Below are 26,570 nucleotides of genomic sequence, written 5' to 3'. Positions count from 1 at the left end.
TGCCTCCAGGACTTAACAGGAGTCTTAGGACTGCCAGCTAACGTCGACAAGTTGCTAGTTTTAAGTCATTTACTGTAACATACACCAAAGCACTCAAGGTGAACCAGATGAGTATTGTTAAGCAGCCCTTGGGACCAAATTAAATTTTGTTCAAACACTGGCATCCCCAAAAGTTGCCTTTTTGTGCCCTGCTCAAACCTGTGAGACAGCACGTTTATCCACGGCACTCAGCAAGAGTTGATTATAAAATGCCCCTTTAATCAGTTTTCAACACGTATAATTCAAAAGCATTGTAGTTATTCAGTTTAGAAAACCTGGAGAAGGGAAGAAAAGTAGGAACCATTTGATCACTGGCCGCAGCCACCTCCATCTCCCTATTCTAATAGAAGATCTCCTGGAAAATGTTCTCAAAGGTATGGAGCAGTACTAAGGGAATCCAATGAGGGCTAGCGATATGAATGCTGTGAACAGCGCTCCCTGGAGTTGTGCACCCAAGTCCCTGAGCATAAGGCCCAAAGTGATGGATAAACTTTCTTAGGGACCTATTCCTTATCATCACAGATAAACTCTGTAGATGAGAATTGTTTCTATTCAATTCATAGATCACCCATTCATAGGAAATTGATCACCCCTAGAGAGTTAGACACGTCACGTGAAGGCTACTCACTGAGAACTCATCAAGCAAACAGGGGCTTTTCCAACACGTCATACACCATTCTAGTCGCATCCACAGAGAAAGCTTTACTGGGCACTCCTGGCTTCTATAGGGCAATTCATGAAATCAGTTTATACATGGCAGATGGGTTCTCCAGCAGGGCAGCCAAAGGCCTCCAGCCTCTGGACAGTTAAAAGAGCAGTGGGGGCAACTTGTTAGTCAGCCAGAAAGGGCTACAGAAGAACGCAGCACAGCAGGGCACAAAACAGCATTCACACAGAGTCCTGGGGAGCACAATCCCCAACCCAGCTGGACGGGGCGATGATAGAGGCAGCATTGTCAAGCGCCCGCGGGAGAGATCAGACTTGTCAGTCACCGATTTGAAGAAGTGTCGCTCTCTTCATATCATTGCAAGCCTGAGTTCATCTTTATTTTCAGTCACCCCCAGCTCCCCTCCTGGGGCAGTGACCAGGGTCAAGCAGCAACGTATTAAGTTCAGTGTGACCAGACAGCCTTGAACTAGAGGAAAGAACGACCTGTTTTCCCTGTGAGACATGGACTTGGAATCACAACTAGAATGCCACCTCTGGTACGGTGGCCCAAACAGAAATGCATTCTTCCTCTCCCGCCCTCAGCCCCGTCTGTCCCTTAGTCCCAACCTCAATGTTTAATTCCACAGCTAAGCCTCTCTCAAAGCAACCTAAACAGTGGTTCTCTGCTCCAGGCAGCCCTCCAATCAATGTATACACAGTGTCACTGTTCCTGACCGCAGTTCAGGGCGGCTCAGCCAGACACGGGCTCTGGGGTCGACTGTTAGGGATTATTGCAGCAAAAGGGCATCTTGACCCCAAAACCTACTGCAGCTCAATTCTCTTCAAGAACAATAAGTCTCCCTATTCAAAAGATGTGGAAGAAAAATGTCCACAATACTTCCCCTTTGAAATGCAGTCCGCAGGTGATCAGAATTTACAATATAGCATCCATTCCAATTCCACTGACAACCGAAGTCAGAGACCAACAAATTCAACATTTGGTGTTAGGCAGGCCCCCTGGGGAATTAGTCAGAACAAAGGCTGTGGTAGAATTGATTAGAAATGTTTTGAGTCAAAAGAATTTTAGAGCCTGAGAAGTGGGACTATCTCACCCACTCCTTTGTTTTAAAGATAAGGAAACCGTGGGTCAGAGATTCCTGAGAGGGCAAACGCATCCCCGGAATGCAGTCTGCTACTCAGCAAATCAGGATTCTAATTCTGCAGGCTCTTTCAAGGTCTTCTGCTATCTCTGTCTACTTCTGCACCAGAGCCTGTCACAATTTATTTTTAAATGATAGAAAAATTTATCTATTTAAAAATATCCTACTTTATTTCTAGATGGCAGCTTGACACACAATCTTCACATCCTTTAGCCACACATCAGCTTGAGATGAAAATCACTAATTCCATAAAAGGAATTAGAGAAAAATGGAAAGCCAGGTAGGTGAGTTGCCACAGACACTTTGGCCAGCCGGCGTGTGAGCACAGACAGGGCTCTCCCGCGGCCTGAGAAGGAGGACACAACATAAAAGCTGTAGAAAGAACTTAGCTGTTCATCTGCAGGTGGCTTAAATTACACAACGTGATCAAAGAGTATTTTTCGCCCGTTTTTGGATTTCAGGACCTTCCCTGCGGCTTTCCTCCTAGGTCTCAAACAACTGTCCAATTTACAATACTCCTTCTAAACCATGTCAACTGCTCTTCGGAAGTGGAGAAGATGTAAATTATAAATAAAGCCAGTTCCTTCCAGCTAACGCCAGGTTTAGAAAGACGGTACTAGCAGAGGTCCATATCTAGGATAACCACGATTATTTTTAGCATCATAATGGCTGGCGATGGAGAGAGATGGACATTCCCATCTTAATTTAGGTGCCACCCGCGTTGGGAATACTTTCTGACCCCAGGCCTGGTTAGATGCTCATTAGATAAAATGAACACCCTTCTATCAGATCAAACTCTTCTGGAACCTTAACCAGGTCTGTCATGATTATAAATGAACTTGAACTCTTAACTATCATATTACAGAATTTACTCTCAGTACTAGCTATGTGACCTTGGGAAGTTTCTCTGTGTCAGTTTTCTCATTTGAAAATGGGAATAAGAGCACCTGAGTTTCCTTATTTGTAAAAAAGAGAACATAACAGTATCCACCTCAGAGTGATTGTAAAGATTAAAATGCCCTTATGATTACAGCACATAACTGCCACAGCATTAGTCAACAAACACCAACGATGATTATTACTGCTGTCCTTCCAAGTCCTAACTAGCATTAGTTGTCCTCTTATCTGTACTTGTTTTAGCTTTACCAGCTAGAGAGAGAGCAAGCCCTTTATGTGATGGGGAAGCAAAAACCCACAAGCTTTGAAATCAGACAGAAATGGGGTAGCACGCAGGCTCTGCTATTTACTGCTATGATACATTTTTTTTCACATTTTACCATCAATGAAATTGGAATGTGTCTTACATTCAGTGAAACTGGGTATTATCTCTGATCTTGAGCAAGTTATTTAATCTCTGGAAAACTGGTAATATACCAGAGGAAGGTAATATACCTCCCTCTCCTAGCATTCTGGTAAGGCACAAATAACATAATCATGCAAACCCCTAGCACACAACAGGCAGCCTTGACATACTGTTTCGTTTTGCACCCTTACACACTGAGTGTCTTGCGAATAGGAGATGCTTAGGAGGTGAACAAGTATTTAAATATATTTAATGGAACAACTCATTATCCATGGAAATTTTAAAATAGTGCCCAGACCAATGCCAAGCAAAGATATGTGGATGCCCCTGCAGGGGCAGCCTACAGAAAAAACCAGGAGCTTTAAGTACAGGAACTCTCAGGAGGGGCAATGTATGGACATCCAGTGCCCTTTGCAAGGACCTGCAGCTGCTTTTGACAACCCACCCAGGCCTTGGATTGCTGTCCAGCTCCCACATGGGGCCGCTGGTAGCATCTAACTCCTGCTGAGACTGAGCCCAGGTTCAAAGTTTGTACAGTGGGGCCAGAGAGTACAGGAAGGTGCTTCTCACAAATCCAGTTACAACTCTTCACATGTAATAACAATTACCTAGTTTTGAGCACTTATTTCACTATGCTCTGCTAAACCCTTCACAATAACCCTACGAAAATATAACCAACTTCATCAGCGTTCCTGTTTTCTGAGATCCAGCCTGTAAGTCACACCTTAATAAGTGGCAAGAGTCCGGCTGGTTCCAAAGCCTGAGTTCTTAACCAGTGTGTCCTCTCTCAGGGATGTTATGCAACATCAGCTGGAGAAGGAAGTGAGGCTCTCCCACGCTTTGAGGTCTCGCCTTCAAAACAGCCAAAGAGCATCCTCCCCAGGAGTATGTCAGACCCTCCTGCTCCTGGTGAATGGAGGCAAAAGCGGGTAGACAGGTAGGGCAGTTCTGTGTAGAGCGAGTGTTTTACAGTGCATTTTCAAGCCCCGTTGGTGCTGCCTCTGTCCTCGGACTCCAGGCAGCCCTAACAGGCAATGCTTTTCATTTGACCTTTTTCCATTTCTCTTGTTCTTGATTTATTTCCCATGGCTCCAGGCAACACCCTGCAGATCACTTCCGGTCCTTCCTTTTCTTGATAGGCTTCCTCCATCTTTTTCTTTTCTCTTCATTTTAATTCTGGTTCTTCAAAAGTTTCTCTCCTGATAACAGTTAACTCCTCTCTGCACAGCACGGCACTTCCTGGCCAAGACGCTTCTCTTTATTCATCCTTTGCAGACATGAGTCATAATGAAAAGTCGCAGTTGGAGATTCCTCATCTGAACTTTCCAGAATGCCAATGATAAATGCACATGTGCAGGCATGTTAGAAAGAGCGAGAAGCCAGAGGAAGACATGCACAAGGTTATAACTTTCTTTGCACCCAACTAGGATGTCTGTTTCTTGCACTATCAGATCACCCAATACTCTGGGGATCCCACCGAGAAAGATCATCCAGGTGGAAAGTTCAAGACTCAGTGCACGTGTTCAACAGTCTCACCTTCAGCCTTTCTTCTACAGCAGAGTCACTAGGCTAGACTAATTTCCTTCTCATCTGAGGAAACCTTGAGACCTTTTTTATGTCATCTCCCATTTCTAGGCAATACAATAAACCAGCCGGCAGATCATCTACTTCACAAGCGATCACCAAATCATCACATCCCCTCCAAGAGGCTCAGAGACAGACGTGTGTTTTCAATACAGAACCTATCACCATGGCAGCAAGTTGTTCAGTTTCTGAATAAAGAACAGCGACCTAGTTCTCTCTCTACCACACTCATAATGGAAACATGTTTTAGTAACATCTTCCATGACTTGATATTACAGAATCCTGGGTCGCAATGCAGATCAAGGCAAAGAATACAAGGGTCACATGGGAGTTAAGGGGGACTCACAGGGAAGTAAAGTCCCTTCGTCAGAACACACACAGTCTATCACCTTCACTCTGAGCCACGCCCAAATCATGGGACTTCCCTACCTCCACCCCTACAACATACTGAAACTACCGAGATGAAGGGTCAGCAGAACCCACAACCTCCTTCAGTTACTAGAAGACAGAAAATGAAGGAAAACCATGTTCACTATTGCAGAAATGACTTACTCTGCAGTTGGGAAAGATTATGTATGACTCTAGCCTTGTTTACTCATCCCACTAAGACCATAAACTATGCCAGATGGTTTCAGAGATTTGCTAACTACAACTGGCTTTTGGAAATGCCAGAAAACAGATTCATTTTTTCAAAGCATATTAAACCTATCCTTTGGCAATATAACTCCTAAATCATTATCCTCAACCAGGACTAAAATACTGTATCAGGTGATGGGAACTTCAACAGAAGCCTACACTCTCCCATATGCCCTCCATGCCTAGAGGAAGTCCCTGGAAAGTTCGAGGTTTAATGATCTGTATGCCTTACCTGCTTGCCTGCCTTTTGTGGTGGTGAGCCACAAATTCTATAAATTCAATATGAGTTAAATATCCCAGAAACAGCTGCATTTATGTACACATAAGTTTAATATTCTAAACATGCAGTAATTCATGCTTGGGAAAAATTACTCAATTTTGGGTCAGCCATTTCACAAATACAGAAGCTGACCCCTGCTACGCCATCATCAGGTGTAAATATTATCCAAGTAGCTCATAAACTTCTGACAGGCTAGAGATCTGTTTGACTTATCATTAACAAGGGGGTACGACCTCTTCCTTCAGTTTTGCTAAAGGATCCAAACTTTCTAACTTTGCAGATAAAGGGACTTACCACACGCTGGGATTTTGGTGCTACCTATTACTACTGTTTGTTTCCTAAGGACAGGGAGGCAGACACTGGTGTGCTCCACGCAGACCTCATTTGTAGGCCAGTGCACCCATCCCTAGCGGCTGATGGCTCACAGGGAAGGTCCCCAGCCAGCTGCAGGACACTGCTTCACCCAAAGTTATGCCCCAGAAGGGGTGGCCGGCCACCAACAACTGGCTGACTCAGTGACCCTTGCCTCAACTAGGGACAACTTGGAAGGGCTATCCCAGCTCCAGAGCTCCCCATAAGGGCAGCTGGGGCCTTAGCTGCAACCACGCTGCCAGTCAGCTTCTGCTCTGCCCAACCCTGACGCCGCCTTTTTCCTTGCCCCTAAAATTCTTCGGCACCCAACTCCTAGTCTCAGTGTGCTTCCAGTGAACCCAACAAAGACAGGCTGTTTTCTAAGTGTAGAAAGTTATTTTTTAAATTGTACTGAGGAAGTTACAGGCCCTAGAAGGACATGTTCTATCACTGGTCCCATAAAGGTCAAAAACAGCCTCTGAACAATACTTGATTCAGTTTAAAAATTGCAGATTTTTGATAATCAGCTCAAATCACTTTGTGAACACCAACCTAACGCAGACAAAAGGGACAGAAGGTAAGTAACGCCCAGGAGTACTGCAGGTTCACAAGTAAGGGAGATGAGACATCACCAGGCTGGTGACGTGCACATCACAACATCACGTGGCATTGAAAACTGACACCAGAGCACGGGAGGCCAGACCTGGGGTTTTCACCCTTAGCCCTTCCGGTATGCCCCTCCTCACTTAAGACACACTTGCTTCATAACCTCACATCCTAGGAAATCTTCCTTCTAAAGCTACTTGAAAAGAACAGTTCTACACATAAGTATGAAAATGAGTCCTGAACACTTTATTCCCAACATTCCAAACTTTTAATAGCAGGGAACAATTTCTGGAGCTGACAGACTATTGATGGCTTTGTAGTGTTTACCGCAGCCCTGAGAAAGCAGATGGCAGACAGGCCAGAGCAGGACTCAAGAGCTAATGCTCCTGCATTGCCCAGGAGCAGCACCACCTTCCAGAAAACCTCAAGGAACTACCTGGTGGTCATCCAGGCTCCAGTCCAGTTTAGGGCCGAGGGATGGAGTTAGGGACATCACAGGAGTAGAAGTCAGAGGAAAAGCAGGTATTGCCACAGTGTCTGTATCTTATTACCAGCGGTTTGGTTTCAGCATATGAAAGACATAGATAAGATACTCCATATGAAAAACTCAACTTAAAATCATACTATGCTTAACACTTTATAGCTTTTTACACATTGTCTCATTTGATCCTCACAGTGCTCCCTGTGAGGGCTGGGCTGGTATTATTATCTCAGTTTTATGACTGGTTAAGTGAGTTGCCCAGGATCACACAGCTGATCAACATTGGGATCGGACTGCCAGACTCTAGGTTCAGGCTTCTTTCCTATGAAATTCTGCCAATTTGCTATTTTTCTATATACTTCTCCAGGCTTGTGTGCAAAGCCCCAAAACTTTGTCTCCCTCCTTCTGCCTTTCTGGCTCCCACCTTCATACTACAGATCTATATTTCATGGGAACGAGGACTATCGATGGCAGGTGGTCCTGAACAGGGCCACAAACCACCATCAAAGGTCTCTCTTTCAATGACTGGAAACGACCCAACCCTCTGTTGATACAGACCACGACTTCTGAAGTACAGCTGACAAGAGGCTAAGGGGATCAAGTTATATGACCACGAGTGCTCAGTGTCTCCGACTAACCTGATTCATGTCAGTCACATACACAGGAGGCGGAAAAAGAAGAAAAAGCTTTAAACAGCTCACCGATTTCTCAGACAGTCGTTTTTCTTAGGAAAGCCTCCCACCCTGGTCAACAGATTTTGCTACAGTTATTTGAGGCACTCGGTGGATTTTACTCTTGACAAGTTAGCCTTCTGTTTCTGCTGTGCAAAAATGCTCAGACTGAAGAAATCAGATGGGGATTTTCACATTTTCAAGAACAGAAGCAGGCAGCCCTCGGCCTCAGGTGGATGCCTTACAGCTTGTGGGAGTGCTAATGAGAGCTAATTACTCTATTTACTCCATCTCCCAACGAGCCAGCAACAAGAAATGCCTGGTACAACTTGCTGGGTTCTCAGGCTTTGTTTCAAAGGGCTGGAGCCAAAATGATTTGGCTGAAGTGATCATCACAGGGCTGCCCAACTGGATTGTTATCTCAGGATCACAAAGCATAGTCTTTAGTCCTTTGTATCCTGTAAATCAATAGTCAAGCCAGCACCAACTTTATTCTTCCAGACTTACTCTACTCTCTTCACTATTATCACCACTATTGCCTCTGCCCACAAATGTCCACTTTGGCTGCAAATTAAGAATTTTAGGAAAATAATTGTCTACTGACCATCAAAACTAGATGTGGCATTTTACAACGTTCTACACTCAGTTTGCATTAGTCACGAGATTTGGCTAACAGTTCACTCACTTTGATCCTTGAACTCTAGACCCAGGAGGGAACTTAGAAATCATGTAAATTTCACTTAATCACTGACACTTAACTCTATCCATGTTTTTTGTAAAGTATATACATATGGTATGAATTATATAAAAACACAACTCTAATTTATGAATTTATATAAATTTTTAAAAGGCTTTCCCATCCTTGTCTCTCCATTCCAACCAAAGGGGAGGTGGGGGAAGGGAATGGAAAAACCACAGGGCAATAGATCAAAATTTCCCAGAAGAGGAATGAGAAGGTTAGTTATTAACCCAGTAAAGCTCCATCCACCTTAATCTTTCCCATATTCCAATACTTAGATGATGTTTTTTGAAAATGCAACCCTAACTTTAGGGACAAAAAAAATAAGAAAGTCTAAGACATGTTTTAAAGAAGATTCCCACAGGATATTATCTTTAACTCCAGAGAAACAAGACTACATTGGATTATAATATAATTCTAAGATAGTATTTATGATTACTTGGCTCAATTTATTAAAACGGAAAAGTCTAAGTAAACACACGGTAGAAGTTAAATAGCAACTTTCACGTTGAAATTCTTTAGGCAGAAATAATTTTGTAATATTAGTGGAGTTCTTTTTATGTGGTTAATGAGGTCTAGCATAAGGACCCATTAAATCTAACCCAACTTATATATGTATGAAAAATGAAGATTTACTTAACTTTTCTCCCGAGTTACTAGCAACTTAGTCTTTTCTCATGATTTTCTACAACCTTTCTCTTTTTTTTAAGACTGCTCTGTTACCTGAACGTTTACGATACATGGACAAGTAGTAACTCCACAGAGGATGCCAAAAATCTCAACCATCTATAAAGGAATGACTGGGTTATTGCCCTTCTTGAGAGCTGTCTGTGCTTTTCACATAAACAGGTAGACAAAACATGTTTTATTTTGGCTGTGAGCACAGTCCTAAGCTGAGGATTCATCACGAAACTCTCCAAGCAGAAGGATTTCAGAAAAGCAAGTGACATGCAGGACAGAAAAGAAAATCTACTGAACAGGCAAATAACTAGGTCAGATAAAGAAATGTTTCTTGCACTTAAATACAAATAATATTTACTAAAATTTCACAAGTCTGAGCAGGTTTACCAGTTATTCTGAAAATTTTAAACAAAAAAGAACGGCAGCATTTTCAGCTTTGAGACCAGGAAATAATCGTTACTGAGCTCCCAAAAGGAATGAGCCAGATGCTATACTAGGCATCTTGCACATATTACCTCAATTTAATCTTTCTAATATCCCTACAAGGTAAACATTGTTGTCCCATTTTACAGATGAGGAAACTGAGGCTCAGGCTGGGTAAGCAACAAAGTTACAATACTAAGACATGACCATGTTGGGGTTCCATCCAAGATACGTCTGATTCCAAAACCTAAAACAGATGCCGTCACCCTCACTGAATAGCACCACCAAGAAATTACAACTAGACATTACAGTGATGGATTTGTTTCATAAGTAGAGAGGATCAGCTCAGGAGTCAGAAGCTCTAGATTTTAATTACGCTTCTATTGAGCGGTGGTTTCCTCCAAATTAATGGAGATGAAAATAGCATTTAACCTCGTAAGGCTGAGGTGAGAAGCATATTAAAAAGCCCCAGTGAAAGGGCTTTGCAACACAGGTAAGCACTAGTTGTTATTGGTACCTCCCTCTTCAAGCTTCAGCTATTGCCGCTGGTGATGCAACAGGGCTGTGGACTCCTATGAGTCCACCCACAGGGCTGGGAGGTACCCTGACAAGGCTGAGCAACACAGAGCCTGGAGCCCAAGAGAATGCAACTTAAGGGGTGAGGAGTGGATGGGACTTGACCACAGTCTCTGCTCGGTCCACCATCTCATGTACTAAACAAACATAAAAAAATAATTGTGGGCCAACTGTGTGCCAGGCACTGCCACAGTTTGCTCAGCAAGCTACTGATCCCAGTTACTCAGCCACTTGAGAATCTATAGAAGCCCCTCTGCCTTCAGTAAGCTCATTTCCACCCTGAGGGAAAGGAAATTAAAAACAAAACCCAGGGCCAGCCCCAGTGGCCTGGTGGTTAAGTTCGGCACACTCTGCTTTGGCAGCCTGGGTTCAGTTCCTGATCACGGACCTATACCACTCATCTGTCAGTAGCCATGCTGTGGCAGCAGCTCACATACAAAAAGAGAGGAAGACTGGCAGCAGATCCAGCTCAGGGTAACTCTTGATCAGCAAAAAAATTTTTTAAAAAAACCACCCAAGAAGCCATGATCCAACACAAGCTTCACCCTTTCTCACCAACCTTCCCTATTCACACACACACTCACACACACATACAGACGTGGAGGGTTTTCCATGGTACACAGTGGGTGCCCACAGCAGACTAAACACTTGAGGCCCGTTTATCTTCATTAGGAAACTCTACAGTGGTCTACTTTGGGATAAAATTTTAAACACTGATGACTCAGTATAGTGACTTCCAGAGCAGACAGGATCCATTTCAGTACAGACAAAGGAAAGTTGAAGATCCCAGGTGGAAAATAAAATCAATAGATTCGTCTACATAAAAATTTTAAACTTCTGTATCATTAGAAACAAAATTAAAAGACAAACCAAATAAAAACTTCAAAAAAAAAACTATGTGAAAATATTTGTAATAACTATGAGAGAGGGTTAGTAACAGTTAATAAACGAAAAACATAAACTAGACTTTATGACAAATGAGAAAAATACTAATACCCAACAGATAAAACGGGCAAAGTACATAAACAGTTTGTTAAACAGGAAATACAGCCAACAGTCATATAAACCTATTTGACCTCATTACTATCAAATAAACAAAAAAAGAAAAACAAAATACCTTTTCTCCTAGAAAATTATCAAGTAAAATTAAAATGAGAATAGCACTCTGCTAATGGCAGCAAAAATTAGTAGAAACTTTTTGGCAACTGATAGTAATATCAATCAAAATATCCATACACATCCACACCCATGGTTCTACTTCTGGTCATCTATTGTAAAGATGGGAACGATCTGAAATGCAGAAAAATTCTGACTGCATAAAGACGCTCATCAAAAATTGAAAACAGGCTGTATGCTCTGCAATAGGATTAAATAAATCATGAAACACCCACAGATGGAATATTTTACAGTCCGATGAAATATTTACAGGTATTTTTGTAGTATGGGAAATGCAAATAAAACAATACTAAGTAAAAAAAAGTGGGACACAAAATCATATCCTCAGAATATTTCAAATATAGAAAAAAATATATGAATGGAAACAAATATAAGGAAACATACCAACAGTAGTTGTACCCTTGTGCGGTAGGATTACTGTTGACTTTTTTTAACTGTCTTCTTTATGTTTTTTCTACTCAGATCTTCCATAGGGTGCATATACTACTTTTATAATTACAAAAAATTTAAATAATCTCAACTGCAAATCCACAATAAACAATAGCTGGAAATCCAACAGTCCTCTAAGCCACTCCCACAAATACCAGAACACTGTGCAGAAAGCAGGTGAGGCAGTAAACAGGGGGAAAAGCAGCTTTGTTTTAAATCTAGAGCTAGAAAAACATTAGCCTTCTTGATGTGAAAACAAAAACTTTTCACATCCCACTTATCAAAATATATTTTGGACATTCACTTATGAAAACATTTTCCATCAGAGGATTTAAACCCACACACCAAACTTATCTTCACAGAACAAACTAGTTGAGCAAGCAGGAAGTTTACCAGGAACACCCTAAAAACTAATAATTGTTTTCACAGCTCCGACAAAACCACGCCAGCTCACGTTAGCACACCGTGTACTACACACGATCTCCAGTGAGTCTGTCACTTCTAAACAGGAGGGCATGAAATCCTTAGCATAAAGGCTTTTCCTCAGCAAGAACCACAGATGCTGCTGAAATTAAGCCTTTTGGGGTTCACTCTCTCAAAAGCTGATTTTGCAGTCTTTGAGATGGTTTTCTCAGAGGAACAGTTAACTATACCAAACTCTTTGCATTCACTATCTTGTTTCATCTTCACAACCCTACAAGGCAGGGTTTCTCAACCTCAGCACTACTGACATTGTGGGCCAGAAACTTCTTTGTTATGGCGGGGCTGTCTCGTGCATTGTAGGATGTTTAGCAGCATCCCTGGTCTCTACCTACTAAACATCACTCCTCCCTCCCCCGACAGTTGTGACACAAGAAAGGAGCCACACATCCACCCTTTCTACTTTAGTCTCCTTTACATCCCTGTGGAGCCTCTTCTGGGCCTCAGTGCACAGCAGCCGGATGAACCATGATTCTCATCATACAAGCACTGACGGAGTCCCTACTGGGTAGCAGGGCTGGCAACAAGGCACGGTCATGGACTTCAACAGTACACAGTCTATCTGAAGAAATACGACACAACCAGAGACAAGCCACTTGGAGTGTTAGCTTTGGAGAAAACTCTCGGTTTCCTCATCTGTGAAATGCAGATAATGCTAGTGCTGCCCTCATTAATCAACCGAGATGGTGTAACTAAAGTTCCTATCATGAAGCGCAATTTCAAAAAACAACTAGAGACCAAATGTGTGACAATAAATAAGCACAGGCATTGGAAGGATTACAGCATCTCAAAATCACTGGGCTGGAAGGAACCTTCAAAAACAACCTGAACTCACCATCCACTTCTTTCTTGAACATTTGAAAATCCAGAGATTTACTTACCTGCTTCCAGCCGAGTTCGCGGGCTGAGCTCTGACTGAGGCTCTTAGCAAAGGCTCCCAGGTGAACTGCTTTAAGTGGGCCTGGAGGAAAGAGGAGGGTGTCAGCAAAGGTCAACAGACAAAGTAGAAAGGTTGAGAGGCCATAGGGCACCCAGGGGTGCAAAGCCTGCTTCTGAGCACCTGGCAACAGGGAAGACAAGCACAGAGAAAGAGGTCAAGATCAGATGAGGCCACAAGGTGACACAGTGGTGACACTGGCCAGGAGAGACCTAAGAAATATTTCTCCTACAAAAGCAATCAAGAGCTACTGCTAAGCATACACCCAACTTCCATTATGAAGGTGGAGAACTTCATTTCTCAGACTAAAGGATCAGCATTCCGATTGCTTCACAGCCTTCCCTGAGAACAGGCAAATTCATGCTTTAAATTTACATAAGTGAAAGCGAAGGTTTTGCCAGAACAGAGTCAATCTTCCTCCCCATGTCCACAGGTCCTCCTGTTCTCTAGGGCACCAGCACAGCACAAGGAAACAAGAGCCCAGCGTAGCCAGATCTTCTCTTTGTTAAATCTGAACTTCAAGAGGTAAAACCTCCCAAACTTTAAGTACTGGCTTACATTTCTTACCATGCTGTCCAGGTCAAATCAAACCTGTCTCTCCAGAGTCTCCAACCTAGGGCCACCAGGATGAGGACTCTGCTGTAAACCACAGTCCACTGGAGATCAAAGAAAGCTTTGGAGCAGGCAGGGTGGCCTCGTACCAAAGGTTTATTTGGAAGATTTGCCTGGTGATGAGGTGCAGAACATAGGGAAGAAACCCACTGCAGGGTCTATATCAGAGATGATGGGGATGTGAACCAAGGCAATGGCAGAGGGAATGGAGAGTGAGTCAAGAAATAGTTGAAAGGCAAAAAGGACAGTGCTGATGGCCCGGAGAGGGTCCCTAGGATACCAGACACAAACTCGACCCACTGCAAACTTTGATAATGAAGCTGAGACTTTAAGACCAGAGGGAAACTCAGGTTCAAAAGAGAGCTCCTTGACTTCCAAGAACCAGGGCCATCTTCATGGACTTGTGACCTGTGAAGTCACACAGAACCCCATGCTCACTAAGGCCCCACACTTGGTTTAATGCTCTGCTGTCATCATCTTGAGATTCTTAATAATTTTAACTTTGAACTTGTGTTTTGTAAATGAGGTCTGTTGGGACAAGGGAGCGTGCAGGTGAGCAGAGGCGATCTGTTGAATACGTGTGGCCACCATTCCTTGCCGCCCCATTCATACATAATGTTTGCAATGCCCCATGAGCACAGAACTTCGGTGCACTCCGAATGCATAGGACTTCAGCAAGACTCAAAGCGAGCTCAACGTAAGAGTGTTACAAATACAACTGAGTAAGCAGGTGGGTGGGTGCTGACAGCTCCAGGAGGCCATGCTTTCCATTTCAATCAGAATTTGCTTTGCACGCAGAAACAAGGCAATTTCTTTCTAAGAAACACAAACAACCAAGGAATCCTATCATATCCTCTCTTACTCCTGTTACTTCCCTATACTAGCCAATCACTTACGCTGAAAACGATGCCACAGAAGGAAAAGGAAAGATCGAGCAACCCATAGCTCTTCGTCCTTTCAGTCCTTCCTTATGCCAGTCCTTCCTTCTGTAAGCCAAAGATTATCAGAACGTGTGCAAATCAAGTTGTGAAATAGAAGTCGCGAGTTGATTTTGCGCAGTGTTTCTTCTGTTCTGGTAAGAACACTGTGCATTTGCATTTATAAACTACAAAATACAAAGTGTGTGATTTCAGTAATTCTGCATACATGTTACACGCTCTTCATTTGCAGCTAACGCTGGCACTGCACAATACAAAGATGAACAAAATCCCTGCCAAGAATTTTAATATTTAATTTTTCTTCACCTCAGATGACGCAAAAGTAAATAAACACCATGATGAATCAAGAGAGACACTTGGAGAAGAAAAGGAGAAGCTTTTTATGTTAGTACCTTTAATAGCACTTTTTCCTGCTTTTTGAACAAGGGGCTACACATTTTCATTTTACACTGGGCTCCACAAATAGGTAGCTGGCCCCACTGAGAACCACTGAACTCAAGGATATCATGCCTATCTAAACATGCTACACGCACTTGGATAAGTTTTTACTGCCATCTTTCAAAGCAACCCCCAAAAGACCCACCTCTGGACTGACGGGAGGTGCTGATTTTGAGCACCTAGTCTTAATTTTCAGATCGCTTCAGTTCTTATCTTTCAATCCCCTTATGTCATTACAACAACGAATCTGCTGAAACACTGCAACCTAATGTCTTTTCAACTAAAGATCTTTTTGAAATAATTAAACTGAAGACTAAAGACCTTACGGGGAACAGCATGCAACGCAGAGGCCTCTCTGCTGGACAACTCCCGTCTGTAGAGTATCTCCTGGGGCTTTGATGGCTCGGTTTTAACCAAACCCAGACTGTGGTTCCAGAACCAGGCTGTTTCTCACCACTCAAAGCGCTCAGGTTTCCCCCGGGAAGCTGTTCTGTGAACCATTAAGTCTGGTTGTCTAAAAATTCCCCCTTCAAAGACAGTCAAGTTTTCCTTTGTCTCATTTCATTCTCTTCTTCTTTTTTATACCACTACTTTCCACTTCAATAAATTAATTTCCTGCCTGGAGACACATCCTGGCAAATGTGTCAGCTTGTATTGTTTAGCTGAGAGACTTCTGTCATTCTTTCAAATTTTTTCTCTGTACCAATAATCCCGCAAGCCAGCCTCTCAGGAGCCTGAGTTACTTGTCTATGAATTTCCTTTCACTGCTTCCTATTAGACTGAAAACTCGCAGACTGCCTGCGGTGAACTTACTCAACTCTTATCGCTTCAATCTTCGACTTCTTTTCATTTCCCCCATCCTTCCTTCCGTGCCGTCTGAAGAAGGGTTCTTAGGGATTCCAGGCTAACCTGCCACCCTCCACCTGATTTTTGCAACTATCCCTTATTTCTCCCCCAGACTTTGCACTCATTCCCACCTCTCTTTTGCTTCTTTCACGTCACCCTTTCTACCTGTACCTTCCCCAAACCCGAGCTATCACAGCATGTCTCTCCTTGTTCAATTCCTTGAAAGGCTGGGCCGACCGGGTCACCCGTGGTTCATCATCTCCCATGTATTCCTCGATTTTTTGCATTCTGGACTCCATCTCTACTGTGCTCCTGAAACCACTCCCTCCAAGTTCACGAATGACCTGGTGGCTGGACCAGCGGCAGTTTCTCAGACTCATCCTTGTAACAGACTCATTCTGCACTGGATGGCATGGACGGTCCACTTGCGTTGGGTGTGCTTCCTCCCTTGACTGCCACCATCCTCCACTTCCCTGGTCGTTCCTCCTCTACCTCCTTTAATAAATGTTCTTTGGCCTGATTGTGTCTAAACGTCAGAGTTCCCTGAAGGCTGTGTACTTGCTTCTCTTTTTATTCTACGTTCTCTTCTTTGGCAAGTTCATCTACTCTCACTCTTTATGTAACAGCCCTATGGAGAAGATCCATCAACTTAGGGTTTTGCCTCAACTCCAAACCTAAATTTCAAATTCTTGCTTAACATCTGCATGTGGATAAAATCAACTAACAGTTCTTCATAGCTTTTAAATGCCAAGTACAGAACTAAGCCAGAGGCAGTAATATGAAGTGGTTGAGGATACTGACCCTGGAGGCTGTATCCACCTGCGTTTAAATCCTGAGTACAACACACAATCTGTGTGACCTGGGGAAATTCACTTAGCCTCTCTGTGCCTCAGATTCCTCACCTGTAATATAGGAATAATAACAGTATCTTTTCTTAGGGTTGATGTAGGGATTAAATCTAAGTTAAAATATGTAAGGTGCTTAGAACAGTGCTTGGTACACACCATATGCTATGTAAGCTTTGGCTATTATTATTGTTGTGGTTATTCTCCTAAAAACCTAATACCCCTACTAATATCCAACAGACTATTTCCAGAGTCATCTTTATAAAATAACAGTCCTCATATCCCTCTCCACCTTACACCAAAAAACTCATTTTAAAGCATAATCTTGTCACTCTCTTTAAAACCGTCTAAGATCTAGCTCCAGTATCTCTCACCTCTCTTAACAATATAGATCTTTGCATCTTATCTTGCTCTAAAACTAACCTCACTATATTCCACACTCTCCTCCAAACCCAAGTGTGCTCATTTCCCCCGACAGTGCCTCCTCAAAATCTCATCCTCATCCTTCAAGGCCCATTCAAATCGCACCTCCTCTATGGGACCCCACTCCCCCCAATCCTTTGCTCGAGTGACTAGTCTAATTCATAGCATGATCTTCCCCCGCCTACCTCCAAAAGGCCCAACAAATTGATTTTTTAAATTTTAATACTTTTTATATTTCAAGAATGTATGAGCGTTGTAAAATAGACATTAATATGCTGTAAAAACAAAACTAAAGCCCCCTGCATCTTCCCTGCCATCCTAATCCCATCCCCTCAAATCAGCCCATTTAGCAATTTTTCACACACTGACAAATATAAACTAAACATGTGCACTGGTTGCTTTTTTTGGTAAAATATATATTATAGACATTCGTATAAGTCAGTATATTTTTTTCAACTTTAACAGCTGAATAGCATTCTAAATCTGTCTTATATTATGGTTATGTGTAAGAAAGGTCATTCCCTTTCTGCCTCCATCTCCTGTAGATGAATATTCTTAAGGGTATAAGACCATGTTTTGTCTGTCTTTATAGCTCCAAGAGGACCCTGTACCAAGGCCAAGAACTGATAGCAAACGTTCAGTGAAATAATAACAACAATATCTGTCATTAATCCAGTGCTCATTGTGTGCCAGAAAAACAACTGTTAGTGCGTCATATATATTATCATATTTAATCCCCATAACCACTCAATTATTCCCATTTCACAGAAGATGAAATCACATAGCTAGAATCACAAGGGATTCTAATCTACATTTATCTGACTCTGGAGTCCACTCCCTGCATCCCTATGCTACAGCTTATAAAATTTTCACAAGGACATCCTTTGCCTTTTCAACCAAAGCTGGAGAGCAGAAGAGCTCTAAATATTCTGGTTTAGGCAGGTGGGACTGAGCATAAGAGACGGGCGTTGAAATGAATGGCGAGGAGATGGAGGCAAGCGGCTATAGCTGTAAAGCTAATCTACCGTTCGGGGATTCAATCCGTGTTCAGTGAGAACCTACTCAAGTTGAATGACTTGCCTCCCCCTCTTGAGTCTCCCCACCACACTCTTCTTCAGAAACAGCTGCCACCATTTGTTGAAAATCTATGTGCCAAATGTGCCATTATTATTTCTATTAATAATTTCTGATTATTTCTAATACTGACAAAAATCCTATGAGACAAATTTCAGTACCACCATCTTGCACGTGGAAAAAACTGAGACCCAGAGAAGTTAAATTACTTGCCAATATCAGACTGTAATAAATAGCAAAGCCAGGATTCAAGATGAGGGTCTGTAGGGCTTCAAAGTCCGACCCCTATTTTTGTCACACAAAATGCTTTTAATTCTTAGAGAAAAGATGAACTATGACTTTTTAGAATTTAAACTCACTTAAGATCACATTTGGCTGCAACTAACTGACCCAACTTCTGTGGTAACCGAATGGAGATTTTTTTCTCACAAGAACTCAAGAGATGGGCAGAAGTCTGGGATAGCAGTTCCAGAATGCCATCTGCTTACCCCTCAAGGGTCTTGTCTTTGGTCACAAGATGGCTTCTCTGCTTAGAAAATACTTTTAGGGAGGAAGAAGTACAAAGAGCAAAGGTCTAACAGGCAAGCTCAGAGGCTGTCCCCTTATAGGAGCTTTGTGGGGAGCCCCACCCAGCTACTTACACCTCATTGGCCAGGACTATGTCACTCAGACAGCGCCCCCCCAGCTGCAAAGGATTCTGGGAAATCAAGTTGGTTTTTTTTTTTAACTGGCCATGGTAGCAAATTAAACAAAATGGGTTCAGCTGTAGGCAACAAGTGAATGGGATGGATATTGACTGGGCATCCAGCTGTGTCTGCCCTACAGGGTGATGAAGAGTGTAAGTCATCCTAGAGAATCAAGGTACCCTAAGGAGAGAAAAGCAACAGAAGAACCTTAAATCTGTGTTTCAAAGCCCGCTTGGTTGTGCGAAGTCACACACTGATAGGATGAAGGCTGGAAGAATATGAAAGTTTTACAAAAGCATCCAAGCAGCTGATCCAGAGGAAAAACACTGAGACCCAGGTGACTTCACACAAATCATCCTGGCAGACTCACAGGTTCAACCAGAGCGTTTCCTCCGAGTCCTCACTTTTTCCCTTCCTCCCACTCACTCACTTCCCAGAGTTAATTTAGATGAGAACCTACAGGCTCATTTGACTCTTCTATCATTCACAAGAAAAAGTAGAGCATGTTCAAATTCTGAAGCAAACAAAATAAAATTCTCTACTATGTGTTGTCAGGAGAAGCAGCATCTTTAGAAAAAGATAATGGTTACAGAACATTATTTATGCAACTGCAGACACATTGTCAAGTTATTATATTAAGAAAACAGGCAATAGAGTTTTAGCCTTGTTTTCACTTTCTTCCAAATAAATTCAATAAACATTCCTCATAAAACTCTGTGGTGGTGAGATGACAGTTGTGCAACGTACTATAGATGGAGAGAAGAATGACAAAGAGCCAGCAAAAAAGGACTTCTGTGAGCTAGATCCTAGGCACAGAAATACAAGATAACACAGGCATCTTGAGTGATATAGTAGAGTATTACATTCATAGCATGGAAGAATTAAGACACTTCCCAATGGGCCTACCCACTTCTTCCCAAGACTTACCTTGCTTGCCTAAAGAATTTGGCCACTTATTTATGAATGGGGATGGACCTGCCACTGAAAACATCTTTACTCTCTCTCTCTCTCACGAGGTAAAATTAAGTTTGCCCTTGTTAACAAACACACACACTAGGAATCAGCACACCTGCCACCTTGAATTTGTGTCTGTTTTTATGTCAAATGCTTGATTTCCCTAAATTAAAGGAAAGGTAAAAATAACTAGCCTTACTCTGGAGTTCAGAGGGTGTCCATAAAATCTACAGCCTATCCCAAACATTATAACACTTGATCTTCTTCCTACATGATCCTCATTTAAGACATGAGCCTTTGCCAGAATGACGGATACTTGATGCAATTCGAGTTTGTACAATTCCCGCAGTCATGGACATTTTTAGGTGCACCACTGCACAGAAACCACTAAATGATCTTTCTATTCTGAACTCACTACACTTGCCAACAAAAACAAGGATGCGCATGTGGGCCAGTCAAAATGTGAGTCACAGCAAGTTCTAGGCAGACACATAACCAAAGTCCAATCACAATCTGACAACACACCCACCTGGACCACTCGGAGTCCAAACCCACATTTCAGAAATAGAAGCTCTTCAACGGGTGCAGACCGGTACACGCTTCACTCAGACCCTCCTCTCCCGTCAAACCTGCCTAAGAAGTGTGCAAACTTAAAACGCCTGGAAGGACCCATTTTTTAAACTAAAATCCAGTTGTTTGGTGTTTCAGATCCTTCAAAGTGTAAAAAATATTGAGGTAAAAGAAGCTCTCATCGAGGTTGCGGAGAAAAAGGAACCCTCATACACTGCTGGTGGGAATGCAAACTGGTGCAGCCACTATGGAAAACAGTATGGAGATTCCTCAAAAACTTAAAAATAGAACTACCATATGATCCAGCCATCCCACTACTGGGTATTTATCCAAAGAGCTTGAAGTCAGCAATCCCAAAAGTCCTATGCACCCCAATGTTTATTGCAGCACTCTTTTCAATAGCCAAGACGTGGAAGCAACCTAAGTGTCCAGCAACAGACGAATGGATAAAGAAGATGTGGTACATATATACAATGGAATACTACTCAGCTGCAAAACAGAACAAAATCATTCCATTTGCAATAACATGGATGGACCTTGAGAGAATTATGTTAAGTGAAATAAGCCAGCAAGAGAAAGATAATCTGTGTATGACTCCACTCATATGAGGAATTTAAAACTATGGACCAAGAACAGTTTAGTGGATACCAGGGGAAAGGTGGGGTGGGGGGTGGGCACAAAGGGTGAAGTGGTGCACCTACAACATGACTGACAAACATTAACGTACAACTGAAATTTCACAAGATTGTAACCTATCAATAACTCAATAAAAAAAAAAAAGAAGCTCTCATTGCTTGGCTTTTTTGAAACATTGTCAACTAACGGCAACCCGGCATCAATAATTACCATATTCAAAATAAAGAGTGTAAAAGAAATGGAAGTGTTTTTCTATTTTGTAGGGTGGGTTAGTTCAGTTTAGTTTTTTTTAAGGCACTAGCTCCACTTAATAAAGCCTCAGTCTTTGTGGTGGTGACATATGTGACAAAGCTGTAGGTTTTCTGACTAGGAAAAAGGTTTTGACATGGACTGTGATGATTTCGAGAAAAAATGACACACTACACTACAGACACAAGGAACTGCATAAGCCCAAAGCAGTTTTTGGGTGGTGTCAATTTTTGGACAGTTTGATGGCAGATTTAATTGTGAAATTATTAACCTTTAGTTGAAAGGAAATGCTGGCCAGAAGATAGACACTTTGCTCCCTTTATCCCCAAACAACACCCAGTGTCACTAACCTTAACAGCTTTGAATTTCACAGTTAAACCCATCTGTTCAACCATGATTAAAAATAATCATCATCATGGCTCCCTGAAAAATTTCACAATTGGCTGCTCAATTGTGATTTTTTTCCCCTTAATTTCAGTACTAATATGACTTTCTAGGGAAATCTATGGGAATAAAAAAGTCATTATTGTGCAATATCTGTTGCCTATGTTTTTACCTGGAAGCAATGTTTCTTTAATAAACAACCAAGACACAGACCCAAATGTGAATGGATATTCACTCATTCATCCTCTCATTCATTCATTGTTTTGAAAAGGTAATTCAAAACCAGGTCAGAAACATGTAATAATATCTTTGGAATGATAGAATGATGAATGAGGTCTTCTTTCCATTAAAAGTTTGAAAAATACGCTATTTGAGATAGAGGTACTTTTAAAAATCGGAGATAAAAACTCAAAAAGTTTAATAATTTTAATATAACAAATTATCAAGATACTCTAAATTAACTACAAAAATATAAATATTTCATGAATATGAAAGACAGGTTTTAAAAATAAGTCAGCCAGTCAATAACTGAGGGAAAAATGACCTTGTTCTGATTTATCTCATGCTGCCACAGTGAGTGATAAAAAAACAACATAACCAAAACAGAGTTAATGAACTCTCCCTCGCTGAACTGTTTCCCAAAAATGTCTATGATGCCCTTGGAATGAGGCACTATTGATCTGAACTACATTGTGCCCTGGATCTCAAGTCAACATTTGTCCACAAAGGCCAGATTATCCTATTTTTTAAAGCAGCTGTTGGAACTATGATAGTTGCTGGTCAAAGAGAATTTAACCAAAACCTGATCCCACCTTTCTCAATAACTCAAAGGTCTTTCAAGTGTTATCCTTTAAAAGTACGACGTTTTACTATACCACATCTGCCTCATAATCACGGACCAAGAAAGGGGAATATTGGTTAAAACTAAGTATGCAAAATTACTGTTTTACTCAAACTATGAATAATATTTAAAGCTTTGGCACATTCGAGTCCCTAAGCCAGGACTAGTCTCTTGGAAAGAAAGTGTAAATCAGAATTTGGCACACCAGGATAACATCCCAAAGATACTCTTGACTTGACTGGTTATTACAAACAGCAGTTCGAACACTCCATTGGCCAAGGATCCCATGCGCTCACATCAGCCCACAGGAATTCCACATCATCTCCTTCTCCTTCCCACTGAAAAAGTACACTGGAAAACAGTGTTTGACGTACTTCCTATAGAACATAAATAGAAAAGATTTGTCCACCATTCTTTCAGAGCCATTAGGCAACTTCTGTTTCTTAGTTCAAAATACAAACCAAAATTAAAATGGTCTGGCTTTCCCGTACAGCACACCTTCCCTTTGCAAAAAACCTGCTCTTTATCCACCCTGTGCTATTTCATTCTTTTAGGAACTAAGAACAATACAGACCCAGGTGTTTCATAAACAACAGCAAAACAAACTACTTCTTTCCAGCCCTGAAACCTAACTGTCAGCTAGCTAGAAAGATGGAGAACCCCACTTATAAAGTCCTGTATCTTCGCAATTCCCGACTTGGGTTTCTTAGATGCAATGTTGTGGCTTCTTTCTTTCCTCTCCTCATCTCCTGGAAATGCCATTTCATTCAGACACCTGGGATGCAGCTTTGACTCACAATGAAGTCCTCACCCGCCCGTTTCCTCCTGACCTGGAACAGAAGGATACTCACTGCTGAGGAACAGTGGTGAAAACAGGGAACTTGACTCAGGAATCTCAACCCTACATTTTTTTTTCTTCTTCAAAAGAAAGAGCCTTACACACTGACAAGTGAGGGTTCTGAATCAGTTTATGGAGGTAATTTTTTTCTCCAGAAAGTCAATCACACCCAGTTAGTGACCTGGGCACACAAAATCTCACAGCAAGCAAAAGAAAGGATTTGAAACAGGAAATAAATAAAAATCAGATTTCTATATTTCCACTTCTGAAAATATTTTTTCTCCCAACAAGCAATTGCTTCCCTAAATACCAAAATTGAATGCTAAATCAAGTCCTCTTTCTATTGCTTTCTGTCCTTTTTTATTGAAAGGAAAGATTTGTTTTGGTCCCACATGTTGAAAAATTCACGTTCCTATAATTAAGAGTTTGTGTGCCTCGCCTTCTGGCCACATTGCCCTGTTAAAACTCCCTTCTCGAAAAATGACCCCTGAAATCACAACTACCAGCCCCCATCCTTTCCTCAGGCAGCCACGGAAAACAGATCTGAAGATTCTCAGCTGCCTTCCTAACTCCTCCAGATCACAAAGTTGGCACTCAATTAAAATGTTAAGAGTGAAAAAGAGTTGGAGTTTTAGAAGTCTGCCCCCAAGAGACCGATTCTCCCACAAGCTCATAATTAATACACTCCAAGTGAATTTCTCATATCCTGACTGGACCGTATAAAAGGATTTATGATGTTCATATATAAAAATATATATAAGAATGTATAAGAATCACAATAATCGTCTTTCATTTAAATCAATATTAATAGGTCACAGGGGAACGAAAAAATACAAAACTTTTGTTCTCTCTCAAAGAGCATAATTTTTGAGTCGACGTTTCATAAACTTTTTGTGACATTTTAAAATAACTCCCCACCCCTAGCCACCCACACACACACATACACACACCCCACACGCTTCTTTGACTGGGGAGTTCTCAAGCACTATTAGGAGACCAGGGTGCAGGGATCTAAGGACACAGACAAGAGCTTACACGTCCAAGTCTGGAGGTATTTTTCACATACGAGCTAGTCGGGCGCCCCGGGAGTAAGCTCTACCCCCCTTCAAAAAAAAAAGTGCCCGTTCCCACTGGGAAACAGGAGTGAGTTGCAAAAGGAAATCGACCCGGGGAAGAGGAGGAGCAGCTGCAACACCCAGAGGCAACCACACAACGGTGCCACTTCCCTCTGGTCTCCGAGTGCAGCCGAACGCCCTTACCTGGGGGGTGGAGAGCCGCCGGCACTACTTCCAGAAGTTCTGCTTCACCTTCCCTCGGAGTTCAAAGCCCCAGCACTCGGGCCCCGCCGCAGGCTCGCCAACCCCAATCCTTTCCCGTCCCGCTCCCGCCTTCCCCACCCTGTCGGCCCTACACCATGTCAGGAATCCGGGCAGGCACCGAGCTGGGAGCTGACATCACTCCCAGTTCCAGGTACCTCCCCCTCCCACTGCCGCCTTCTCTCCTCCCTCCCTGCAGGAATTAGCCAAAGAGCGTTCGCAAGGGGGTGGGGTCGGCCGCGCCCGGGCTCCAGCTGATTGGGCCTGGGGAAAGTCACTCAGAGGAGTCAACTAATTTTATACATTCCTCGCTGAGCGAGACTGGGGCTGGAAGTGGGTGTTGATAGGAAAAAAATGCTGCCTTTCTGCTATCTCTAAGGAAAAGGAGATAATAGGATGGGGGGAAACCTTGCGGGTCGTGTTGTCAACTTCTCTTGGCATATTTACTGTGTCCCAGATCAGAAACGAAACAAACCCACCCGGGCCCCCTTTTTAAGGAAAAACAATTGCCTCTGTGTCGCGGACAAGTACGGGTCTGCCGGCGCGTGGAGCGAAAAATGGCTAGCTTGAAGACACACGAATAAAGGAAAACGCCAGCTCGCTCTTCTACCCTTTTATCTTGGGACTGCTGAGTGTTCCCTTAGAGGAGGAATTTAGAACTTCAAAAGCACTTGGAAAGATTTGGAAGAGAATCCCAAAAACGGCGACTCAGCAATGAATTGTTAACTGGTGGCATTATCAACCATGTGGCTGCTTTTGCTTTTAGCGATGAAAATCACACCGAGTTTCCAGGCAAATAAAATTGGACCTCTGAAGTAAGAAAATTTACTATTTACCTTTCTAAAGACCTGAAGTCTGCTGTTTTCATGCACAACTGAAAAGGGGGGGAATCTCACAATTGAGTTCAACGAGCCACATGAGAATAATTACTGTTGAACAGAACCAATTGCAGAGGCTGAGCTATCAATTAAGAATTAACTAACATTTAAGCTTGACAGATATCATGCTGTATAATCCCCTTGGCTAACAGAGCAGAATGATTCTCAGGAGATGGTCCTTTTAGTAAGCCTAGGATCTGATCTAAGGCAGGACTGAATGGTTGAAAAGTGGCTCTATTCTTATGAGATGTAGGTAGCCTATGATCCATCATCTTCTGGAAGGACAATGAATTCATTATTGGCTCTTTGATGGTTTTTATTGTCTGGTTTTTGTTGTTGTTTTTGAGGAAGATTAGCCCTGAGCTAACATCTGCCATCAATCCTCCTCTTTTTTTGCTGAGGAAGATTAGCCCTTGGCTAACATCTGTGCCCATCTTCCTCTGTTTTGTATGTGAGATGCCTGCCACAGCATGGCTTGATAAGCAGTGCATAGGTCCACGCCCAGCATCTGAACTGGCAAACCGGGAACCACCAAAGCAGAAGGCAGTGAACCTAACCACTACGCCACCTGGCCCACCCCTATTTGTCTGTTTTTTGATTGATGACAACATGTCATAACATTTTACCCTTCTGCCCAAAACTGTCGAAGGATGCATAGAGCCCAACACTGTGTCTCATTTAATCCTCACAACCATCCTGTAAAGCGAGTGTCATTAGCCCCATTTAACATAAGGAATCCAAGGCTCGGCAAGATTGTGTAAGTAAATTGCTCCAGAACACCCAGAACTGGGGTTGAAACGGAGATCCATGTGACTCCAAAGCCATTTTTTCTTCCTGTAAAG

At 42.4% G+C, this 26,570-nt stretch overlaps 1 protein-coding gene across 17 annotated transcripts in view; it reads right to left on the bottom strand.

The window, feature by feature from the left end:
- The window catches only part of PPFIBP1 (PPFIA binding protein 1), a 160,943-nt gene extending 135,893 nt beyond the window's left edge, over positions 1–25,050 (bottom strand). For 14 of the 17 annotated variants that reach the window (XM_070495204.1, XM_070495207.1, XM_070495206.1 and 11 more), the window contains exons 1-2: positions 24,794–25,050; positions 13,145–13,224 (exon numbers count right to left, since the gene is read on the bottom strand). The gene's annotated coding sequence lies outside the window, so the exon portion shown is untranslated. The remainder of the gene's footprint in view (positions 1–13,144; positions 13,225–24,793) is intronic. The other 3 variants (XM_070495205.1, XM_070495216.1, XM_070495214.1) reach the window with 2 other exon arrangements.
- Between the last annotated feature and the right edge of the window lie 1,520 nt (positions 25,051–26,570).

This window comes from Equus asinus, chromosome 22 (assembly GCF_041296235.1).
Source record: "Equus asinus isolate D_3611 breed Donkey chromosome 22, EquAss-T2T_v2, whole genome shotgun sequence".
NCBI classification, from domain to species: domain Eukaryota; kingdom Metazoa; phylum Chordata; class Mammalia; order Perissodactyla; family Equidae; genus Equus; species Equus asinus.
The sequence above is the reverse complement of the archived record's forward strand: the minus strand, read 5'-3'. Positions and strand labels throughout refer to the sequence as shown.